This window comes from Centropristis striata, chromosome 4 (genome assembly GCF_030273125.1).
Source record: "Centropristis striata isolate RG_2023a ecotype Rhode Island chromosome 4, C.striata_1.0, whole genome shotgun sequence".
NCBI lineage: Eukaryota > Metazoa > Chordata > Actinopteri > Perciformes > Serranidae > Centropristis > Centropristis striata.
In genome coordinates this window covers 10,324,295-10,339,891 of record NC_081520.1, presented here as the reverse complement: position 1 = coordinate 10,339,891, position 15,597 = coordinate 10,324,295, and the positions used below count along the sequence as shown (strand labels likewise).

Below are 15,597 nucleotides of genomic sequence, written 5' to 3'. Positions count from 1 at the left end.
AAACAATCTGAATGAGTCCATTCTGCATAATGAGTACTTTTTCTTTTGATACTTTAAGTACATGTGGTATTAGTACTTTTACTCAAGTAAGGGATCTGAATACTTTTTCCACCACTATGTATAACATATCAGACCGTCTTCACCCAAAAAACAAGAGTATGAGTCAGTATGAGTAAAGCAGCTAATTATGACGCATATTGACGTGTGTTTTAGTATAAAGAGTAGTAAAGTCTTTGTTGGGAGGAGGTTGAAGTGGATGGATGGTTCAAACACAGCAAAAGCCTTTGACCATTACAGACCATTCATTTTATGTACGTCACAACAAGTCCTCCAAACCTCACGTGTCATTTGTGTCATCACACATAAACCTAATGGTCCCCATTTTAAACATATTGTTAACGTTGTCAAAGGGCTGCAATTTCATTAGGGTTTAGGCAACAAAACTACTTCTCTAAGGTTTTGGGGAAAGGACATTTAAAAGAAATATAAATTCACGTAACTGCCGGAAGTGAAGCTGTTGCATTGGCACCGAAAGACTGTGATGCACGTAAGAAAAGTCACGTTACTTCAAATAACATTGTTGATTTCTGTTTTCACACTTCCTGTGTTTTAAGGGAGAGCATTATTTCCTGGAAATATGTGATCTTTAACGGCAGCACAGATTAATATTTTTCTTTCAGTGCTGCATTAAAAGTGTTGTTTTATGAAGCTGAAACCAAGTACTCTCAGTGCGGAGGCCTTGTGATTAATTAAATATTCAAGATGCGCAGCTATGCAAAGTCTTCCTGGTGCTGCCTTGATGTACTTATTTATTTATTTTATTTTATTTTTAGGTTTTCAGCAGGACATAGCTTGAGTCTAAATGTTTTTGCTTTCAGTTAGTCTCCCAGCACTCAAATCCATGTCACAAGTCTACTGCTCTGGTTTATATTCAGGGTACTATAAATTCTCAGTCGCAGAGTGTCAAAAAATAGCCAGAACAAAAGGGTGCAATTACTACGATGGCTCAAATTCAGCATAATGTTCATTTTCCACAGCAATAATTGCACCAGAGTCATCTCCTTCTCAACAGGGCTGCCACTCTGAGTTCAGCTCCTCTACAAGAAATACTGTTTTCATTCACAAATCGCTTTTATAATGACGATATACTGAGCACTTCCTGCATATGTATCAAATCAAAAGAGTCCTTAGGACTTCAACAAGGATATGTGGCTTACAGGCATACATGAAACACATGGGTCACATTGCAGTATGAAAATGAGCAGCAGTCTATAGTCAAGGACATAAAAGCAATAAACGGACAGGAGTCATTATGCCCTTTGAGCCAATAAAAGGCTCTTAATGTGAAAAATATGTGCTGGAAGTATTGAGTTGAAAACAAGAAGATTAAAGAAAACAGTAGGGCTGAAATAAATGATAATGTTATCATTATCAATGAATCTGACAATTATTTGATCGATCAAGCGATCACTCGTTTGGCCTTAAATGTGCTGAAGAAATGCTCATTACACTGAACTTATCAATACAGCAGGTGAACAGGGAGGACATTTTGAATTCCAAAGAAGAACAAGAAGAAGTGTTTTGGTTTGTAGCAGTTCAACAAGAAGGAGGCAAGCAGGTTTAAAGAATATGGGAAGAACTTTAAAATACAAGTGAATATCCTTAAAAACAAGGAACTAGAAATAGTTGGCCATTTAAGTTTACGAGATTCATAAAAGTCACTGGCTGTATTGCACACACACATGTTAAATCACATGCCCAACATGTGTATGTGATTTAACATGCTTTGGTGTAAATAAACAGTATGTATCTTAACAGATGAACTGAACTGTAATTACCATGTCACTTCCTGAGCAAAGGTGCGTTTCCACTATAGTTGAATACCCGGATTGAGGCGGGTCTCCCTCGCCGAAACGCCCCTAAATTGAATGTGAGCCGCCCCTAGCGGCCGTTTGACCGGCCGGTTTTTTTTCTCCCCTGAAAAAAGCCTGGTTGCTGATTGGATAGAATGCTAAGCGGAATGTGCTGCAGTACTCCATGACACAACGACATGTGCCATTTTTAAAAGCCGGCGAAGTAGCGAGTAGTCACAACAATAATCATCGCCGCCATGTGCATGCTCTGCTCCTTACATCTTGGCGTCTCCTTCCTTATTGTTTAGATTTGGCACGTCTCCCATGTTAAATCTGTCGCATATGTGACATCACGGTCGAAACTATCGCTAATAGATTACGTGACGATCGAAAACCTCTGGGGCCTTTTTTTGTAATGGAGACACGCCGAGTGAGCGGCCATTTGAGAGGGCGTGGCCTGAAACTATCCCAGAGGCCACTTTTTACCCTAATGGAAACGCGCCTCATGATGACCCTCCTGAGTTTCTTTCTTCACTTCTGTAGGGATACTTTGGCTGTCAGAAAATACAGAGCGCAGGTGTCCTGTGCGTCTTGTTACAGAGCTGCCTTGGTCACCGTCTTTGTTTTTATTATAATTTTCTCTTTTTTATCCTTATTTCAAACTGTGCATAATAGTATCAAAAGAAAAGCACTTACAGATGAAGCACTGAGAAAATAGGAGCAGTGCAAAACATAAAGACAACAAAAACAAAACAAATCCAACACAAAATAAGTAAATTATGCCTATTGTCTGTTTTGAACGTTGTTGTCGGTACCACATTGCATTATAAGATATTTATGGCAGGGTCCAGTGTTTACATATTGTAATATTTCATAGAAATAGATTGCAGTTTTTGTGCTACACTGTAGGTTTGATACTAAGGTTTTGGACACACTAAAAAAAATCTCAAATACTGTTTCAGCATACTAAATATGTTTGTGTTTGTGAGGAATTTCAACAGAGTCAACACTTACGTTATGCCTAATTTCTGCCCGGTCACAGGGCTGAATTGTGCTGAGTAAGACCACATACTGCACAGACTTTCCATTAAAGTGAATGTCTATTCTCTTTAACCCAGTCATAGTGTTTCCCCTGCATTCGGATGCTCTGCAGTTATTTATTAAAAGGCTAATAGTGAACACTGCGGGCGTTGTGGTCAATTGATATTGCAATGCTTTCTGTAAAAACCTATTATGTGGACGTGACGAAAAAAGAGAAAGGAAACAACCTTCAGAATGTTTTTGTGATTATTATTTTGACCGCCAGCATGTTCGATAGTCTGTCTTCTATAAAATACAGTACTCTAGCTCTTGTTCAGTACTCGGCCCGGGGGAGAGTCGCTGCCAGTCATTTTCAGTTTGAAGTGTAATGAACTGCCACCAATCTTCCCTCCACGGTTTCTACTCTAACATTCAAATCTCGCATCAAGAATCTCACGCTGCGGCTGAGCCTGCTGCAGTCGGTGGTAAGTGTCTCTCCTCCCCTTATGTCAATGTATCATGAAAGGTTTTTGTAATTTTTTTCCCCCTCCTGCTAGCAGTGTAAAGCCCCATGTGTATCATGTCTGAGTGCTGCAAGGGTGGGAAAGAGTAGCTTTTCTCATTTCCTCTGACTGTTTTGGAACTGAATCACATTAGCACAGTGACAGGGAGTATGCCTAGACCATAAAACATCCCGCTTTGCCTCTGTCCAAATGAGAGATGTGTCTGCTCAACACTGCAGGTGCTCGCAGGAGCTGAATGATGCAACGAGAATATTGAAAATTACTCTCTCTGGCGTTTTCCTTTTTTGGGCCACCCTCACCGCTGCATCTCACTCTCGGATGGCTCATATTTACCAGCTTTATCAGATTTAAAACCATCATTACCGCACAGAGCGCTCGCTGTTTTATGACGCTTGGACTCTGAGGCTGTTGTGCATCAACTCTTTGGGATAGGAGACACTGTTGAGCAGGGCTAGCAGACCTGGGCAGTGCCAGTTGTGGGTAACAGGCCAAGATGTGTCAGGGGAGCAGACTGTTATTATCTGCGATGAAAATCCATGCTATCCTGACGGCTACAATTAGTGTCAGCTGGGGTATTGAGTCTTTAAAAAAGGACTCCTGGCCTTTTGGCTCCCAGCCTGTCTGGCTATAGATGTCTCTAATGAGTCATTAGCCGCATGGCCTCTCCTCTCATGAGTCCACCCCATAATGGCACACCTTTCATCTATTTTACAGAGAGGCTGTCGTCGGTCATTAGTACAGCTCTGAAGTCCTATTACCTTTACGTCAATGATGAATGAATAGAATGCGCCTGCCAAGAACAATATCTCTTCGTATCCGGTGGTCAGCCATGACTCTTTTTTAATTCAATTTCTCCTCCACCATTAAGTGTAATTGATAATTGATGTGGTCTAACTTCATTGTCAGAAGATGTTGAATTTTTTAACTCAAACCAAAGGGTGGCTTGTGATTGCTGTGCGTTTATCGGCGGTGCGTTTTTGCCGTCTTAAAGCAGCGATGGTTTGCTGTTACAGATGATGACTTGACACTGTTGTGATCCACAGGGAGCTGCAGCTCTTGGAGAGAAACCTTGTAAAATAATGAAGCTGCTTCTAGTGCTTTAAAATGCTGCACAATGGCCCAAACACAGTGCCATCTTGCCTGTGCCACTCAGTATTGCCTCCGTGCCCTTGTCTCTTGGCGAAATTATGCAGCTTCCGATTGTTATTTTCTCTTCATGTCTTTGTTTTTGACACAGGAGCAAATTGTAAGTGTGCGCTGTGGATTGACAACCCTGGGCGAGCTCAAAGTCTTCAGTTCAAAACTGAGGGCAGTATCGATAGGGTTCAGAGGCATGTTTTGCATAACACCGCCTGAGGAAAAATCCAAACAAGCACTTTTTTGTTGTTACTTCAATTGAATGCATCTCCTCAGCAGAGCGCTGGTTTATCCAGACTCCAGATCTGCTTGTGTGGATTCACATATTGTATTGATTAAATAGTACATGTGTACTTTTAAATAAATACGGCATATAAATAACACAGCTAGAGGTATCACCTGAAGTAATTGCTTTAGGCTTTGGGTTAATTATTTAATCAGTTCATTTATTGTTAATCAATGGCCTTAGCTGACAAATGTGGCTTTTTAATTCAATAGTCATTCAGCGTTTTGCATTAATTATCAAGAGATGAAACTATTTACACGTATCTGACACCTCAGAAATGTTAACATTGATCTGTGGACGTCAGTGCAATTAGTAATTATACACAATTGCACTCATTTGATTAAAAAAAATGGTTGGCCTGCTGACATTTATTCTCTTGTCTGTTACTGAGACAACTGAATAAAAACCATAAAAACACAACCTCAATGACCTACAAAGGCGCTATTTCACCTACCACATCACAATAGTGAATTAAATATTAAGTGTGGGTGATATGGACAAAGTAGTCTTACACTCTCTCTCTCTCTCTATATATATATACACTATGTATTTTCAGATTTCTTTGCACATGGGGAAAAACAGATGTCTTCTCCATGGATGTTCATTACTGCAAGAAAAAGAAAGGTCATGCATAATATAAATATGTTATGACTTAAGTAGTTGAAAGTTTTTCAATATATGTATATAATCAGTTAGTCAAACTTTTTACTTTACTTCTCATAATCTCATAATAATCATACTACACTCATAATAACTTACTTAAAATATTGAATTATGACCTATTTGTTATAATCCCATCATTTTTGATTTACCACAAGGATATTTTTATTTTTTAGCTTGCCAAACTTTTTTTAGTTCAGGTTTTTGTTGAATTAGTAAACAGAGGTATTTCCAAGGTTGGGGAGTAACGGAACATATGTAACAAATTTATGCATTTAATATCTGAAATATGAGTAACTAATTGATTGCAGTTTTAGCATGTGTTGGTGTTGGTTCTGGATACAGTTAGTGTCTTTAAAAATAGATTACTTGAAGGGATTACTTTATTACCTCCAATGAGTGGGGCATATTTTTGGTTTTGCAGCTGGATTGCAGCAAAAATGACTGGCCTGACTTTCATGAAGCTTGTTGGAGGATGGATCAAGGAAGAACCTATACAATTTTGGAGAGGATCTGAATCACGGGGTAGATACACAAATTATTTTTCACTTCTGTGGCCTTGGTGGATGTCTGCGCTCTTGGAGTGCCCTTTTTGTTTGTTTTATTTGCGCTAAAAATCTTATGAGGCATGTATTTCCCATAAACAGATTGCAGAAAAACAAAGAAAAAGTAGACACACAGCCAAGACACTGTCAGGAATTTGTTTTTGGCATGGAAATACAAGACCCAGACAAATGAGCTCAACAAGAAGATTCTCCAAAACAAGTAAAAAGTGTTAAATACATTACCTAATCTGAGTAATTTAATGGAAAAAATAATGCAAATCAACTTGAACATTGAAGTGAAATCTGCCACATTTCAAATGTACACTTCCTGGAGTAATTACTATAATAATGTTTTCATATCAGCATATTACCATCATTTGTATATAATCTTTGGTATCCTGTATTTGTAACATAGTCTGCAGATAACATCTCTTTATCTGCAGTATTGTAACTTTGTTTAAAGTTGTGACCTTGGTCGTCAGTTCAGCTCCTGCAGATTCATGGCTCAGAGCTCTTTGCTGGAAACAATCTTTGCACTTAACACTGCTCAAGGCTGGAAAATTAGAGTCTGTCCTTCTTTTTGGTTGTTTCATCAAGGCCACAGAACAACAGCGACAGAGCTGCTCTGTGAAGTGTTGACAACAGTAAAAAACTATGGTTGGAAACACTGGAATGAACACTGAAGTAGGGAGATAACTTGCTGCTAAATACAGCGAGGTTTTCTCGTGGAAATCACTGATAGATCTGTCATTATTTCTTGGTAAATACAATGTGAAACGCTGGCTTGCTCTGGAGATATAGGCTGTGTCTTTTCAGGGCTCCCAGAAAGCCGATGCTAATTCTATTGAATGGGCAGTTGCCAGCTCCCACCGAGGGAGACCCACTCAGGTGGACAACCTTGAACTCCTCCTAACCATTGACCCACCGATGCATTTTGACTGATTATCAGTAGAAGTCTAGACAGTGTGCTTTGGCCTCATGTCTCCCAGGCTTTGTGTGGGCCGGTCTGTCTGCGTGAGTCGATCTTTGTCCTGCTCTATTGGCTGTCACAGCTCAGCCAATTTAAGAAAAGAAAAAAAAACAGTATCTCTGAAGCACCTGGGGTCCACAGTCCAGTAGAATGAAGGGTGAAGGCCTTTTTTAATGATGAACTCAGATCAGCCAACTGGGTACCAGGCTAACTTGACCCTGCTCTCACTCACAGTGTAAAGTTAACAGCAATGTTTTACTCTTATTCCCTCAGCAGAGGGTAACCTACTGTTTACCTTTCTTCATCTGTTGATTCTGTTGTTTTTCACTGTTGAAACCTTCTCGTATTTCTTCAATTCCCTCCATTTAGCATCAATAAGCATAAACAACAATGCTTTAACCAGTGGTACAGTATCGACCAACTGTAAAACAAATTCTTACTGGAGTATTTCTAGTTTATGCTACTTTATACTTGCAATACAAATATTACAAAAAATAAACAATTATGAACAGTAACACAATCTAGGCAAAGATATACATATATTAAAAAAAGCTCAAATGAGAAAGAAAATATATTTTTTTTTAAAAGCCTTTATCTACATTTATTTTCATCTTCTATTAACTGGGCTGTCAACAAATAAGATTCAAGTGGTGAACACACTAATATGTGTTAATAATAAAGCACATTACTTTGAAAAAATTGGCCATTCAGCAGTACTGAATAGCATTTTTCAATTTGAGTATTAAGTATTATTTCTACAGTGTGGTATTGCCACTAAAATCCAAGTTCTTGTTCCACTGCTGTTTGTAACACAATATAATGCATTTTTAATCCTCTATAAGTGATGCAACTGGTAATGAACTATATAATACAATATACCAGTATATATAATATTATGTAGTTGTAATCACATGAAATGTAAGAGTTCATTAAGTGGTTAACATACAGTAACGATACTCAAAATTGTATTCATATCAAGGGCTGGACCCAAATAATCATTTCATATCTCAATGATGATATATATCCCATCTAGCATGTTTTCTGGTTATTAAATAAATAAATCGTCAATATGTTAAAGCCTAATTTTGTATACTTCTTGTGAATTAAATACATACAAATACAAACTTAAACTACTGAGTATGTTCAATTAAAAAAACAGTGCAGAATGAACACAACAGCTTCAAGCAGAATTATAGAGAAAAATAAATACATTGACTATGTACTATAATGTAAAATGTGACAGAGAAAAACAAAACCACAACCTTCAAATACTATTCCCTCAAAATATTTTCCATCAGACTTCCTGAGAAATTAAAGTTATTTGTTATTTGGTCATTTTTTCATTGTGATTCCACTGATCTACCAGAAATGATCAAATTTAATTTTCACCCAGCTCCAATTATGTCATCTTACAGCAAAATCAGCCTCTTATAATAATTCATGTGTTAAATGTCTGTATGCTGTATAGCTTTAACTGCTGAATAGGGGTGTTAAAGTGAAAAGTTTCCCCTTATATCAATGCTTTCCACAATGTGTGGCTTTATATATTAAAACCCTAATTCCCATTGATTGTGGTCTCAAAAGCATAATAGCCACTTGTGCTTTCTTAGTTTATCTTTCTTTACTTCACTACGTCAACAGCAGGTACTTGATTGATCAAGATCCCATTCACTGAGGTCCTCCACACACACGAGATGCATCTCCATTTATTTTCTCTCAGTAGTCGTGTAGCATCCTTCCTCCTATTGTTCATTAAGCCTTGTTTGTGTGCCTGCTTGGCTTGGTGGAGGGGTTGTGAGGTCCTTGGACTTAAATGGGTACAAATAGGCAGAGAAATGGATAAGAGAGTGTGAAGAATCAAGCTGTGTGATGTAACATCCGGCATTGGAAGACATCCTTGTCTTTTGATCACGCCGAGTGAAAAACACTTCACACAGGGCTGCGGACTGAATGCAGGGCTCAGTCCCTCCCAGGCTAAAGCACAGACTCCCCACAATCTGCTCTCCCCCCATTTTCACCCCCCTCCCTTGGCTTGGTACAGTCGGTTCTGCTCTGTGAATGTGCAGAAAAAAACAAAAAAACAGCAAAACCCACAGTCTTTGCCGTCATATTTGTTATTAATTTTGTCACATTTTTCACTGTGTTTTAATTGTTCCCTGAGAAACACACGTGTGTATCAACCTGCCTGTGTTTAGCACACATTAGAAAATGCAGAGCAGCAGAATTTATGGGATAATCTCCCCTCTCTCCATTTCAATTGAAGCCAGAGAGGGTTAAAACTCTGTGGCAGTACACTGTGCAGAGGAGAGATTGGCTAATCTGTGAAAGCGAGTCCGCTGCTCACTAGAATATTATGCTCACTGATTTAATGTCCTCTCTGTCTTTTTCTCCTAGGTAAGCACTTTCTCGCTGCTGTGTCGGGGATGGGGGTCGGGTCGCTAGTCGTGGTGGCTGCCTACAAGGGCTGGGATGACTGATTGAGGTGATGTACTGCAGTGTGTCCGTTCACAACAGAATAGCTGGTAGTGTTGATTCTTCAACACATTGACAAGCGAGGACTCAGGGGCCCTGGAAATGTAAAGCTCACTACACACACCCAGCAAAATAGTCTATACGGTCAGTTTTCTTGAAGGAGAAATTATAGTTTTATACTGGGTCTTATTTTTAATGTTCTGGCAATTTCTCATATTGGTAATAATAATTCACCAAGGTAATTGTTGAGATATGGGAATGCGGCACTAATAAGCAGTCCAACAGGGCAGGGAACATGAGCCACCAGCTAATCAAAAGCCCAGAATAGACTAACTGATTTGGAAGAGAAAATGGAAGATGGTAAAATGATTACCCAAATTATTCGCTGTAAACATCCATAACAGTTCAAATGCAACTTCTCTGTCCCCATGGGAAATTCACTCCCACAGATTTAGAAATAAAAGTAAAACAAAATACAAGACAAAAACACGTCTACCTTACAGTGGCTTTCTTGGACAATGCAACCTACATTTAAGTTTGCTCACCTTAAAGCTGCTGTGATTAATAATATCATACTAACAATATAATATGTGACTATATATATTGTGGAAATGATTACTTGCTGTTAAAAACCCATGAAGAATAACTAGCCCTCAACTCTACAGAATATTTTAGTCTGTTTCAGGTCATTATTTTGATTTTACAGCATGCAACTTCCCTTTTTCGGTTTCACTCTCACCGCTCTCATCAGTGGTGTTTTCAGCTGCAGTCGGAAGCTGTTCACTGAAAAACACCTGATAAATCCATTGTACACTGAAAATCAATCAAACTGTAGACAAACAACGTTAGTGACTAGCTAGCTGTGGAGCATTTAGAAGCTAAAGAGCCAGATATTTCCCTCAGGGGTTGGTGGAGAACAAAACCAAAGTTGAAGAAGATTTAATATGTAAATATGTAACTGTTTACCAACACATTCACCTGGTGGTTTAAAAGGTGGTGATTTCACCAGATTTCAGTCTGTCACTGTTTCTACTTCCCTAACTTGCCAAAAAAACAAACATTTTTTGCAGGTAAAAAGTTCACAGATTCCTGGCTCAACTTTGCCCTAGAGAACATGTTTTATGAGGACATTTTGAGTGTGCTCACATCTCACTTGTTCCTCCAAACACATTGCTTAGATAAGCTGGATAACCTGTTGGTTTGTTTACAACCTGTCTGATCATCTTACTGCTCATGTTTCTGGCCCCCGTTGGCCTCTGTTGTAGCGATGTTGCCGTGTTCTCAGACCTCAGCAGCAACTTAGCAGAGTACAATGTTTCAACTGACTGAAATGATGGGCAAAACTATGAAAATGGCACTAAAGTTGTTTTAAACCAAAAGAGTTTTGTTGAAACAGTCAAATTATATCAATCACAAATCAATCAACACTCTAAATGAAAAGCCTTGTTGAATTTTACAAAATGTTCAAATCAAAGTCATGTAAAATGCTGCTCGTAGCTCACAGTCCTTAAACAGCAGTTAATATTCCAGTAACCCTGCGGTATTGACACTGTGATGGAACTACTTCCACATCAGTGCAGCAGTCAGGTTGTGGTGTGGTCTGCTGAGCCTCCATTATGCATGAGGCCTGACCACCCTTCACCAGCTGTCACCGAGCTGACCACTGAATCCCATCTGGACCCTGGGGGACGTCACCGTGGTCCATCAGGGAGGCTGTAAGATGAGCCCACTGACACGGAAACTCCCACCCGGATCCCACTTACCGCAGCCCTGTCTCTCCTCTCGGTCAGTAACCCCCCTCTCCCCTCCCTCGGAGGCTCAGTTTCACTCGTTCCTAGGTTCAAAGGTTGGACTGCTGCTCTGATCTAGTACCTCAAAAGCCATATTTCTCTCTCCGGGCATCGCTTGTTTCTAGCTTGAGGCAAAATACCCAGGATCAACATATCCAGGGTATTTAATACTTAATTGCATAATTTTTTTTGGAAAGAATTGAATCCACATGCAATAATAATAATAATAATAATAATAATAATAACAATAATAATAATAATAAACTCAAGGGAAAAAATACACAATGTTAAAATATGGCAAAAGATAGTGCAGGGTAGAGTATTAAAATAAACCAAAGTTGCATGTTGGCTGCCTTTCCATGTTTAATGACCTAAGGCAGGGTTTGATGACCTTAGTAAGGAGGTGCTAAACTATTCTAAGCCAAAACTAGTAATGAAAATTCAAAATCTGTTTTAAAATACAGAGGAAGCCAATACAAACATGGGAACATTGGGGTGATGTGCTCTCTCTGGCAGCTGCATTTTATATAAACTGAAGTCTATTCTTTGGATTTTTGGGGAGTGGGTGTAGGGGGTGGGGGGGTTAATCCAGTTGAAAAAGTATTGCAGTAGTCCAGAGGATAGAAACCAAAGTAGAAATATGTTTTTTGCATCAGATAAAGCAAGATATGGTCTGACTTTGGTAGTCTTAAAAAAGACAGTCAGTGTGCTTACTAAGGGTTGGAAAATGATAAGAGATGATTCCAAAGTCAAATGTGTTTATAGTTGTTCCAAAAAGCCACACATGACATAATTTAAATATGGTGATAACGGTGGATTACTTAAGGCCGTCTCTACTGGGAGTCTGATTGTCGGAAACAATTGGAAAGCTGTGGGAGAAGGAGGTTTCTGAAACCATTTCCTCATCATAAAATGGCAGCTTTAATGTTCAAATCATTATTTGAATATTACTTTACTTTTTGAACCAGCACCTTCAACTATATAATATGGACTTTGTCTTCTTTAAATTGTAAATAGCTGATTTAACTTTGTTGGGTCATTGGCACTAGAGATTTGTATAGGTTTGTGTCATCGCTATAGCCAATAATATTTACATTATTTTGTCATATAGTTTGCCTGAGTTATTGTTTAATAAATAAAGAGAGGACCAAACACTGACCCCTGCTGAACACCATGTGGAATATGATATTAGCAATGGACTCCCAAAATAGATATGGTATATCAAATCAACAATATCTTTTGAAGAAAAACATCTTTTTTATGATATCTTACACAATATGACATTCTATTTAAAGTTGTGAAATGGGTGCTGTTTTAAACACCTGATTAATGTTGTGAAACAAAACTTTGTATTTTTTGTGGTTCACTGTTTGGGTTAAAATAAGAACTACATGACGCAGTTGCATAGGTGACATGCAAGAACATGCTGTAGTTATTTACGTAATTTAACTTTCAAGCTTATTTATGGATGTAACCTAAAATAACAATGTTGACTTTTGCTTCCACAGGGGACACGAACACGGGTGTCCTGGGTGAAAGTCCAATATTAAGGACCAACATCCTCCTTACGCGAACTCTGGCGATTTTTATACTACGCAACCTAACTTCCTCCATTGCTACCGTCACATTTACTACGGCCACTAGGGGTCACGGCCTAACAAGAAACATAAATATGGGTTGTCAGGATTACATGTATTATATTAGAATTATAATGCATTGCTTGTCATGCAAAGTGTGGCACTTTAATAGAAGAGGACAGATATGGAGGCATTGCCAACATTAGCACTTTTCTGAGGACTTTTCCCTAAAAAAGTTTCTGTACTATGACCTATAAAAATCCAGATTGACATTTGTCAACTAAAATAAAGTGCTATATAGTAATTATATAGTCCTTATACTTGAGAGTTTTGTTGTGGAACAGATACAGGTATAAGATAGATTGGTCATGATTGTTTTTCTTAATCAGAGGTCTGACTGTCTGAGGTCTGATCAGGTTAAAGGATACACTGATAGTATTTAAGTCTAGTTTGGGATCAGTTATCTCTAAAACAGTTAATAGTCCCTCTGCCCTGTTTGTATTGATGATGTCATGGCGCTGATAATCACCGTCTGTGTTTGCACGCACAGTATTGTCTGTTCAGCATGTCTAAAAGTGGCCCTTTGGAGCAGATGGTGCTGGAGGCAGGAGACCAACCCTTCTCTCACCTCAATCTGGATAACAGGGCTCATCTCTCCTGGATGGGATGCATAAAGAGTTTGCTCAAGGCAAAACAAGAGGCAGCAACCTTGTGAGAGAAGCACGAAACCATGCATTATTTGTAGATGTGTAAAACTGAAAAAATTAACAGTTTACATAACTGTCAGCTGTGGGTTCAAGAAGGCTGTTATTTGAGAGGAAGTAAAGTGCTTCCCCCTAAATCTCTTTTCTGGGTGCCATATGCCAAAAGAGGCTTCCGTCTAATGTCCAGGAAGTTCATAGATTAGTGTTAATAAGCACATACCATACTGCAAACACACATTACAGACGGCTTGTCATCATTGAAACGTCTTAGGAATAATCCTTATCAGACAGCCTTTGTGTTCTAACATCTGATTAAGAATAATTGAAGGCACTCCTTTATCTCTGCTGCACTGCAGCTGTGCAGCTAATTAGAAATGTGACCGGTTCCTCCAAAAAGTATATCTCAATTACATTTTGAACACCATAGACGCTTATTGTTGAGAATGTATGCATGTGTGTCAGTGTTCAGTATGTGTAAGCTGGTAGTGAGTAATTGATAAGGAGTTGTAATTAAAAACATGAACTTTGGCATTATTTTTGTAAAGTTGGCAGAAAGTGATTTCAATGGTAAAACATATTTGTTGATCATATACAGAGGTGTAAGATATTTAGGGATTTAAGTACATTTCTGATTCACTGGTACATTATCTGAACATCTACATTTTAATAAAACTCATATAGTACTTCATTTCTATAGAGGTATTGTACTCTATACAATACTCCACTTCATTTGAAGGCTGTGTTGTCCTGCCAGTAGCCAGTAACTTTGCAGAATAAGATTGCACATCCAGCACTTTTGATGAGCTCATTAAGTTTGATGCATTGTTAGAGACAGCAGTATTTGGAGTAGAGAGGCCATCTAAGAGGGGTCTAAGCTTGACTCACCTCAGTGTTGGGTGCAGAGTTTAGTTCAAAGTGTTAAGCTTAGTGCAAATACAGTGTATCAGCTTATTTGGTATAAAATACAATGAAAAAATGTCTTAATGCTTAAGAATAGCCAAAAACAGACATTAAATTAATATTGTACTAATACATCTTTAAACATTTTTTTTGTATTTAAGCTTCTTGATCACTGGGAGATAATTAAAAAAAAGTCAGTAGCAAACAAGATTAAACTTAAAATCATTAGAACTAACTGTAGCAGTATGTAAACAATGTTGTAATATTTAGAATAATGCGACACCAGATGAATTTGCGGAGCTCATGTTGCATTTGCTGGCAGATAACGTCTGGTCACTCGGATTTCCACCCAGTGTGGCCCACACCAACCCATTCACAACTGTCTATCTCATATAAGGCAGATTTGATAGTATGATTGATGTCCAGTGCACTGGACTCACTAAACTCAGATCAAACTCTCAAACTAGGCAGCGCTGATCAAATATCAATCAAGATTCTGCTCCTGCATAGTCTATTTCTTTAAATGTTTTCAGAAACACAGACTGTTTAGCTATGATTCCAGAAAGTGTATTTTTCCTGCTTATAAACAGACCATAAACCACCCCAACTTGCATCACGTCTGCTCTGATTGCTTATGGTCTGGTCTGAGGTTCCAGACTAATACAATTATGTGCACTTTTTATTTTTTAACATATCCTGCCTAATAACAAACACAAACAAGTAAAAAAAAAAGAGGTAGCCTAGGTGCAGATATCAAACACATTATAATAATAATAGTAATTTGTAGTTGAGGAGTTTAAGTCTGAGCTGTGTGCCACACCCATGGTGCTGTGAGGTGTTTGCCATTAACTTTTTTTCTATAGTAATAGAAGCCACAGTAATAGTGATCATAGAGTAAGCAGACAGCCTATGACTGGCGTCAACTATTGTAAACACTGTTTACAGAATGTGAGAATGTCTCTGAAGAACCCTATCATTGTTAAAATGTTTACTTATACCTGCCTTTAATGAATGGTGGAGCTCTCAGGCTGTTTCATTTGTAGTCGAGTTAGAAATGACCTTAAAGTCTGTGCGCTTTGCAGTACAGTTTATCTATTACACTGTGTCTAATGAAGTGACATGTGTAAGCATGAACTTGTTTCATCACTCATCTCTACAT

The 15,597-nt window shown here is 38.4% G+C and overlaps 1 protein-coding gene and 1 long non-coding RNA gene across 3 annotated transcripts in view; one reads left to right on the top strand and one right to left on the bottom strand.

Moving 5' to 3' along the window:
* The window catches only part of cadm1b (cell adhesion molecule 1b), a 164,199-nt gene that overhangs the window by 47,958 nt on the left and 100,644 nt on the right, over positions 1 to 15,597 (top strand). The window lies entirely within an intron of this gene.
* LOC131969778 (uncharacterized) overlaps positions 5,064 to 15,597 on the bottom strand; it is a 115,504-nt gene continuing 104,970 nt past the window's right edge. Inside the window, exon 3 of the long non-coding RNA XR_009394147.1 lies at positions 5,064 to 5,427. This is a non-coding gene — a long non-coding RNA (uncharacterized LOC131969778). The remainder of the gene's footprint in view (positions 5,428 to 15,597) is intronic.